Here is a 9,745-nt window from a genome sequence, read left to right on the forward strand (position 1 = left end):
CCACCAGTCAGCTCTCCCCCTCAAAGAGCCTACGATCATCTGGGACAATGATGACTTTACCTTTAATGAGCTGAAATATCCAGACTTTGAATGTTAGTGAATGGATAAATGAATGAATGAATGGGTAAGTGGGTGAGGTGGGTAATTGGCTGAGGTTGGTTAGTGGGTATGGGGACAAGTGATTGGATGGGATAGGCTTGGACTTGTTCAGTGTCTGAGCAAGAACATGGCGGATGGAATGGAATGCAAAAAAATGTGGTTATCCATTTTGGTAGGAAAAACAGAAATGCAGAGAATTTTGTAAACAGTGAGTGTTTAGGAATTGCTGTTGTTCAAAGGGACCTGTGTCTCCTTGTTCATAAGTCACTGAAAGCTAGTATGCAGATACAGCAAACAATTAGGAAGGCAAATGGCATGTTGGCCTTTACTGCAAGAGGAAGATGTTGGCAAGGAGTCATGTCTGGAGGCCAAGGAATCAATGGTAACATCAAGCGAGTAGTGAAAAGATGTCCTGTGTGTCAAGAACATCAGAGCTTCTCTCCTTCAGCCTCTCTTCACCCCCAGGAATGGCCAGGATGTCCCTGCGTGTGGTTACATGCTGACATGCTGGATCTTTCAAAGAATCTATTTTCTTGATCCTTGTGGACGCCCATTCCAAGTGGTTAACTGTACACAGAATGACCTCCACCATCCCGAGAGCCACTGTTGAACAATTTAGCTCACACGGAATACAAGCGGTGCTGATTACTGATAACCGGACCCAGTTTGCGAATAGGAGTCCTCCACATCTATATGCACAAACAGGATAAGACACATCTGGACTGCCCGTACCACCCGTCCTCAAATGGCTTGGCAGAGCAGGTGGTGCAGACGTTCAAGCGAGGCCTACAGAAGAAAACCCCGGGCTCCCTGGACAGATGACTGGTGAGGTTCCTTTTTCATTACAGGACCATGGCGCATGTCATGACAGGGGTAGGTAACACCAGAAGAGCTGTTGATGGGCCGATGCCTCCAAACTCGTTTGAGCCTAACTTACTCAAGTTTAAGTAAAAAAGTTGAGCTAGAACAAGATTACATAGATTACATAGAACATACAGTGCAGAAGGAGGCCATTCGGCCCATCGAGTCTGCACCGACCCACATTAATCCCTCACTTCCACCTTATCCCCGCAACCTAATAACCCCTCCCAACCCTTATGGACACTACGGGTAATTTAGCATGGCCAATCCACCTAACCTGCACGTCTTTGGACTGTGGGAGGAAACCGGAGCACCCGGAGGAAACCCACGCGGACACGGGGAGAACGTGCAAACTCCGCACAGACAGTGACCCAGCGGGGAATCGAACCTGGGACCCTGGCGCTGTGAAGCCACAGTGCTAATCACTTGTGCTACCGTGCTGCCCAAAGATAAAGTCGCCATAGTCCGAGATGATCACAGGATGCTTTTTACTTTGAGGGGAGAGCTGACTGGTGGTGAATTCATAGATCAAAGAACATACAGTGCAGAAGGAGGCCATTCGGCCCATCAAGTCTGCAGCGACTCTCAAGCCCTCACTTCCACCCTATCCCCACAACCCAATAACCCCTCCTAACCTTTTTTGGACACGAAGGGCAATTTAGCATGGCCAATCCACCTAACCTGCACATCTTTTGACTGTGGGAGGAAACCGGAGCACCCAGAGGAAACCCACGCAGACACGGGGAGAACATGCAGACTCTGCACAGACAGTGACCCAGCGGGGAATCGAACCTGGGACCCTGGAGCTGTGAAGCTACAGTGCTAGCCACTTGTGCTACCGTGCTGCCCTAAAGATATGCAAAGTAAGTACCATGACCACAGGGTGGCGGGAAGAAGTTTTCAACCAGGGGATGCTATTTATGTCCAGAAGTTCGGAGGTGGTACCCTTTGGCCCCCGAGATTATGTTGGAGAGAACAGGGCCCATATTTTACAAGGTCAAGGCCCAAGGAAAGACCTTACATAAGCACATCGACCTTTAGAAGAAGCGAGCCCGCCTCAGAGGATGCCCGGCCAGGGACGTCGGTATGCCTTATGGACCCCTCCATAACCAAGGAATGCATCCCACCATGGTCCAAAGCTCGGACCATCAAGATGATGACAACTCAGCCTCGGAGATGGACACCAAAGCGTCCGCACTTACAGACCACATTGTGTCCGGAGCTGAATGCTGAGAGACCAGCAGAAGAAGCTCCTGGAGAAGGTGGAGAATAGGTCCTGCCGGCAGAACTTGAGAATCGTTGGGCTCCCAGAGGGAACCGAAGGAGCAGACGCTGGGGCATACATCGCAGATATGTTTGAGAAGCTGCTGGGGATGGGGCATTCTCCCGACGCTTGGACATGGACAGGGCTCACAGAGCACCGGCGAGGAAGCCGCAAACGGGAGACCCCCCGAGGGCAATGGTGGTGAGATTCCACAGGTACTTAGATAAGGAGCGCATTCTACAGTGGGCCAAGCAGACACGAAGCTGTAAGTGGGACAATAGTATCCTGCGGGTCTACCAAGACCTGAGTGTGGAGGTGGCCAGGCGAAGAGCAGGCTTCAACCAGATTAGGGCGATCCTTTTTAAGAAAAAGGTGAAGTTCAGACTGTTGTATCTGGCCTGTCTCTGGGTCACGTACGAGGAACATCACTTTTATTTTGAGTCGCCTCAGGACGCGCTGGATTTCGTGAAAAGGAAAAGACTGGTGGTGGACTGAGACCATTTGAACTTTGCTGCTACGTTCATGTTTTTTTTCCTTTTTGTTTCTCTGTTCTTTAAAATAATGTTTCTCGTTTTTCGTTTTGTAGAAGCTGTTTGTAATGCCTTCTGTTTTGATTTGGGACCAGTGGCAGAGCTGAGTGAGTTAAGGTTTTCATTTGCACTGTTGGGAGATGGAGGTGTGCTTGTTTAGATTTTGGTGTTTTTCTGTCGGGCATTTGTGTGGAGTATGTTTGTATGAGCAGGGGGAGGGTGGGAAGGGAACAAGAGATGGGAGACTATCCGGCGCCAGGGTTGGGGGCCACCAAGCTAGCTCACGGAAGCGCAGTGGGTGGTGTGCATATGTTCGGTTTATCAAAGGGGTTGGGTTACAGAGTGTTGTAACTAGGGAGGGGAGGGTGGGAAAATGTTCTGCTGACGAGAGAGGGACTTGGGCCAAGGGACAGAGAGGAGGCGGAGGCTGCCTGGGGGCAGGCCAGTGGAGGCACAGAGCATGGGTTGAAGGTGGGTCCAAAAAAGGGGATGGCTGATCGGCGAAGGGGGGGTGCAATGAGCTCCCCCCAACTAGGCTGATCACCTGGAATGTTCGAGGGTTAAATGGGCCGGTCAAGAGGGCACATGTGTTCGCGCATCTTAGGGGACTGAAGGCGGGCGTGGTAATGTTGCAGGAGATGCACCTTAGAGTAACTGACCAGATTAGATTGAGGAAAGGCTCGGTCAGTCAGGTCTTTCACTCGGGACTGGATTCAAAGACTAGAGGGGTCGCGATCCTGATCAATAAGCGGGTGGTGTTTGAGGCGGGTAGAATAGTTTCGGATGTGTGATGTGGGCAACATTGTGGATAGCACAATTGCTTCACAGCTCCAGGGTCCCAGGTTCGATTCCGGCTTGGGTCACTGTCTGTGCGGAGTCTGCACATCCTCCCCGTGTGTGCGTGGGTTTCCTCCGGGTGCTCCGGTTTCCTCCCACAGTCCAAAGATGTGCAGGTTAAGGGGCTGGTTTAGCACACTGGGCTAAATAGCTGGCTTTTATAGCAGACCAAGGCAGGCCAGCAGCACGGTTCAATTCCTGTACCAGCCTCCCCGAACAGGCGCTGGAATGTGGTGACTAGGGGCTTTTCACAGTAACTTCATTTGAAGCCTACTTGTGACAATAAGCGATTTTCATTTTTTCATTTTCAGGTTAGGTGGATTGGCCATGATAAATTGCCCTTAGTGTCCAAAATTGCCCTTAGTGTTGGGTGGGGTTACTGGGTTATGGGGATAGGGTGGAGGTGTTGTCCTTGGGTAGGGTGCTCTTTCCACGAGCTGGTGCAGACTCAATGAGCCGAATGGCCTCCTTTTGCACAGTAAATTCTATGATAATCTATGATGAAGTCGGTACACTGTGGTCAGTGGGAAACTGGAGGGGGTGCAGGTGATATTAGTAAATGTTATGCGCCAAATTGGGATGATGTGCAGTTTATAAAGAGGATGCTGGGGAAGATACCGGACCTGGACTCGCACAGGTTGGCCATGGGAGGGGACTTCAACACAGTTATTGACCCTGGTTTAGACCGGTCAAGCTCAAAAACGGGCAGGGTGCCAGCAATGGCAAAGGAACTAAAAGGGTTCATGGAGCAGATTGGTGGGGGGGGGGGGGGGGGGGGCACCTGGTGATTGGGGCAGCCGAGGGTGAAGGAGTTCTCCTTCTACTCACACGTGCATAAAGTGTACTCCCGGATCAATTTCTTCATTTTGAGCAGGACCTTACTGGCAGGGGTGGTGGCACTGAAGGCGGTGGTCAGAGTGGAGCTGATCTCGATACGGGCCCATAGGGAGAAGGTGGACAGGGCAGAGACGGACCGACTGGTTAAGGGGATACTACAGATTGATAGGAGGTATGTGGAGACGCCAGTGGCAGGGCTTTTAAGGGAATGGCGGAGACTGCAGGCGGAGTTCGGCTTGTTAACCACAGGGAGGGCGGTGGAGCAGCTGAGAAAGGCGAGGGGGACGATCTGTGAGTATGGAGAGAAGGCCAGCAGAATGCTTGCACAGCAGCTTAGAAAGAGAGAGGCAGCCAGGGAGATAGGGAAAGTAATTGACGGAGATGGGAACCTGGTTGGAGATTCAGCAGGGATGAATAAGGTGTTTAGGGATTTCTACAGTAGGTCGGAACCCCCTACTGGGCCGGAGGGGATGAGGCACTTCTTGAGGGGGCTGAATTTCCCAAAGGTGGATCGGGAGCTGGTAGAAGGACTGGGGGCCCCGATCGGGTTGGAAGAGATAGTGGAGGGTCTGAAGGCCATGCAGGCGGGTAAAGCCCCAGGGCCGGATGGGTACCCAGTGGAGTTTTATAAAATGTTCTCTGGGATACTGGGGCCGGTGTTGATGAGGATGTTCAATGAGGCAAGGGAAAGAGGGGTGCTGCCCCCGACGATGTCACAGGCCACGATTCCGCTGATTCTGAAGCGGGACAAGAATCCGGAGCTGTGTGAGTCCTGCAGGCCGATATCCCTGTTGAATGTGGACGCCAAACTGCTGGCCAAAATTTTGTCCTCCAGGATTGAGGATTGTGTTCCAGACGTTATTTGGGAGGACCAGATGGGGTTTGTTAAGGGTTGGCAGTTGGTGGCCAATGTAAGAAGGTTGTTAAATGTGATCATGATGCCCCCGGTAGGTAGGGAGGTGGAGGTAGTGATTGCAATGGATGCAGAAAAGGCTATTGATCGGGTAGAATGGGATTAACTGTGGGAGGAACTGGGACGGTTTGGATTTGGGCGGGGCTTTATTGTCTGGGTCAGGTTGCTGTATCAGGCTCCTGTGGCAAGTGTGCGGATGAAAAGGACAACATCGGACTGCACCAGGGGACGAGACAGGGTTGCACCCTCTCCCCACTGTTGTTCGCGCTAGCTATAGAGCCGCTGGCAATTGCTCTGAGAGCCTCAAGGGGCTGGAAGGGGCTGGTCCGAAGTGGGGGGGGGGGGAGCACAGAGTCTCGCTCTATGCAGATGACCTACTTCTGTATGTATCGGATCCATTAGAGGGGATGGAAGAAATCATTAGGATTCTAGAGGAACTTGGCCGGTTTTCGGCGTATAAGCTAAATATTGGGAAAAGTGAGATGTTTACGGTCCAGGTGAGGGGACAGGAGAGGCGATTGGGGGAGCTGCCGTTTAGATTAGTAGGAGGAAGCTTTAGGTACCGAGGCATTCATGTGGCGCGGAAATGGGGCCGGCTGCATAAATCAAATCTGGCCCGGTTAGTAGACCAAATGAAGGACGATTTTCGGAGATGGGACGCGCTCACGTTGTCATTAGCTGGGAGGGTGCAGACGGTGAAGATGACCGTCCTCCCGAGGTTCCTGTTCGTGTTTCAATGTCTCCTCATCTTTATTCCGCGGTCCTTTTTTAAACGGGTCAACAAAGTGACCTCTGGCTTTGTTTGGGTGGGCAAGACCACGCAGGAAGGAAGGTAATGCTAGAGCTGCGAATATAGCCATGATCAGGAAGTGGGTGGCGTGGGGGGGGGTGTCGGCATGGGAGCGTATGGAGGCGGCTTCATGCAAGGGCACCAGTTTTGGGGCGTTGGCAGCTGCGCCTCTGCTGTTCCCGCCGGCACGGTACTCCACCAGCCCCGTGGTGGTGGCGGTCCTGAGAGTCGGGGGCAATGGAGGAGAAATGTGGGAGCGGAGGGAGCATCGGTCTGGTCCCCAATCTGTAATTATCACCGGTTTGCCCCGGGAAGTATGGATGGGGGTTCCGGATATGGCGGAGAGCAGGGATTGAGAGGATGGGGGATATGTTTATAGAGGGGAGCTTTCCGAGTATGAGGGCGCTGGAGGAGAAGTTTGGGTTGGCGAGGGGAAACAAATTCAGGTACCTGCAGGTGCAGGTCTTCCTTCGTAAACAGGTGTCAACCTTCCCGCTCCTACCGCTAAGGGGGATTCAGGACAGGATAGTTTCCAGATGGTGGGTAGGAGAAGGGAGCGTCTCGGACATTTACAAGGAACGTATGGGGTCAGAGGAGACGCAGACCGAGGAGCTGAAATGCAAGTGGGAGGAGGAGCTGGGAGGAGAGATAGAGGATGGTCTATGGGCGGACGCGTTGAGTAGAGTCAACGCGTCCGCAACATGTGCCAGGCTCAGCCTGATACAATTTAAGTTCGTTCACCGGGCTCACATGACAATGGTCTGGATGAGCAGATTCTTTGGGGTAGAAGACAGGTGTGCAAAATGTGCGGGAGGACCAGCGAAACATGTCCACATGTTCTGGGCATGTCTGAAGCTTAGGGGATTTTGGCAGGGGTTTGCAGATGTCATGTCGACGGTGTTAAAAACAAGGGTGGCGCTGAGTCCAGAGGTGGCAATTTTCGGGATGTCGGAAGACCCGAGTATCCAGGAGGAGAAAGAGGCAGATGTTCTGGCCTTTGCTTCCCTGGTAGCCCGGAGATGGATACTATTAGCTTGGAGGGACTCAAAGCCCCCGAAGTCGGAGACCTGGCTATCGGACATGGCTAGCTTTCTCTGTTTGGAGAAAATCATGTTCGCCTTGAGAGGGTCATTGTTAGGGTTCGCCCGGAGGTGGCAACCGTTCGTCGACTACTTTGCGGAAAATTAATTGTCAACAGAAGGGGTGGGGGGGGTTAGTTTAGCTTAGAGTAGGGGACCTGTAAGGGAGGGAGACAGCTTTTGCAGTATGTTTATAGTTTCACGTACATTGTTTATTGTGTTGTTATAATTCCAAAAAATACCTCAATAAGATGTTTTTGAAAAAAAAAGCCAGGGGAAGATACTCACACTGTAAAAGAGCATACTGAGGTACCAATTTAAAAATCTAACCGTACAGACAGACCCCCACCAAAGATAAGCTTGGGCATGATGGAATGGGTGTGAATTTGGGGAGTCTTTATGGCAGAGCCACAAATAACTGAAGGCTCCATTTAAGACATGGCTTAGCTTGGCTTACAAAATTATTCTCGCTTTATTCAGATCATTGGAACATGGCAATTGGCCAATCAGCTTTCTGCACAAGAGCACCAGTGTATTCAAGCGAGCTCAGACAAGAAGGACAAGAAAGTACCTGAGACTTGAAAATGGTCCACGGCAAATGGACTGGAGATAAGAGTTAGAATTTCTTTAAATACCAAAACATTTTTGTGTGTAAAGTATTTATTTATTTTGTACTGTCAGCACTAAATTAGAATGTATTAAATTAAAAAATTAACTTCCCCTCCCTGACCGCCAAAACCCCACCTGACCTCAACATCACCCTGACCTCTATTATGGCCCCTCGAATGCCACAATCTGGAAAAGACTGCTAATGCACCCCACTGATAATTTCAGCAGGATGTTCGAGAATCCACAGCCACCACTCACCCACTCCATGTCCTCCCCGCCCACCCCACAAACATACCCACCCCTGCCTCTCTGTGGGTTCAAGAAAATATTGGGCGGTTCCTTTCTGTGTGACTCAAGCTTCCTGCCAAGGAAATATCAAGACCCTGTCAATGGTCAGGATTGCACATGTTTGCAGCGCTTGGCTACTTCCTGACTGACTATGGTCTCAAAAACTGGGAGCACCCAAAGAGTAAGATCTGAGGGAGCCTGATATTTGGCTTCAGACTTCATTGTCATAGAGCTAACATGACAATGCGGCTCAACTTTGGACTGTGTGAGTGGAAAGGTGAGAATTGGAATGGGGAAAGTTCAGGGTGGTTACAGGGAGATCACTGGCTGGCAGGGTCGGGAGGAGCCATGAGCAGCGCCAATCAGAACTGCCCTTACTGTGGGGTTGGGAATAATGTTCTACTGCTCCCAGCTCATCAGTCAGGTGATTCATTTACCTTCTTTGCTGGAGGCCTTCCGTAGGGCTTGTTTATCCAAATACAGCCAATGATGGTGCTAACTGTCTCAGAAAAAACTAGTGTTAGAACCTCAAACTGATATTGGGCCCCATATTTTTATATGCAACAGGTCTAATGCCTGCCTTAGCTATGGGAAAAGGACTCTGCATTTGCCTTCCCCAATATGGCAGACGATGAACTTCCTGTGAACGATTTTGGGAAAGCCAGTTTGTGCCTAGAGAATAGGTACTACAAGGCGCTCATGTTCTGCAATGATGTGAAGACATGAATTAGATTGGCACAATTCAATTAAAAGATGTTTTAGAAAATGCAGGGGAAAAGCAGCCTGAGGATTTTAAGGATAGAATAGGGATAATTGAATATTACATGGAACATGGCGGTTCCTGAGCTGTCAGAACAAGACAGTATCAGGCTAAATAAGGCCAAGAATGACAGGACATGCACAACATATTTCAATTTCTACTGACAAGGTTTAAGATATCCCATTTTGAAAAACAAAACATGTGATGGTCAAATTCTGCCAAATGCATGACCAATAAATAGCCATCCATTGCAGAGAAACCACACTGTGTATTACCAAAGGTGTAAAACCTGAAGATAAATGAAGGGAAGGGCATTTCCATGCATTCAGGCTTTGTATATACATGATGGATGTATTCATATCTCAGTACCCAGAATCATTCCCTATTTATGACCCTGATATAACATAAACCACAACATCAAAGACACACTGTCCAAGAAGATGTTACACAAACTGATCTATAACATTAATCCTTGCAGGAATCGTTTCCAATTGGGAGTACAGTGAGATTCCTCACAAGCCCTGTTTAAGACCTATCTTAATGGAAACTGGAAGATTAACTAGGGAGAAGTTGCATATTTTAGAAAGGTTGTTCCCCAGACATCATGGGTTGTGCTCAAATAAATTCAACACATCATTTATGCCAAACTTGCTTCACTTCTCGAATAGAAATCCACCTGAAAAATAGAGTCCCAATCAGGGAAGGACCAATGCACTTTGCGTTGTTGCAAAGGATTGAGCTAATCTGGCTGCTTCAGTGCAATATTCTGCGTTTGTACTTGTGGTGACTGTATAATTACTGATAATTCACCAGTGCACTGTATTATGTTATGCTATGTTATTAACCCTGTGGGCTTCACCTATGGGCCATTGTGTGGC

The sequence above is a fragment of the Scyliorhinus torazame genome, chromosome 4 (genome assembly GCF_047496885.1).
Source record: "Scyliorhinus torazame isolate Kashiwa2021f chromosome 4, sScyTor2.1, whole genome shotgun sequence".
NCBI classification, from domain to species: Eukaryota; Metazoa; Chordata; class Chondrichthyes; order Carcharhiniformes; family Scyliorhinidae; genus Scyliorhinus; species Scyliorhinus torazame.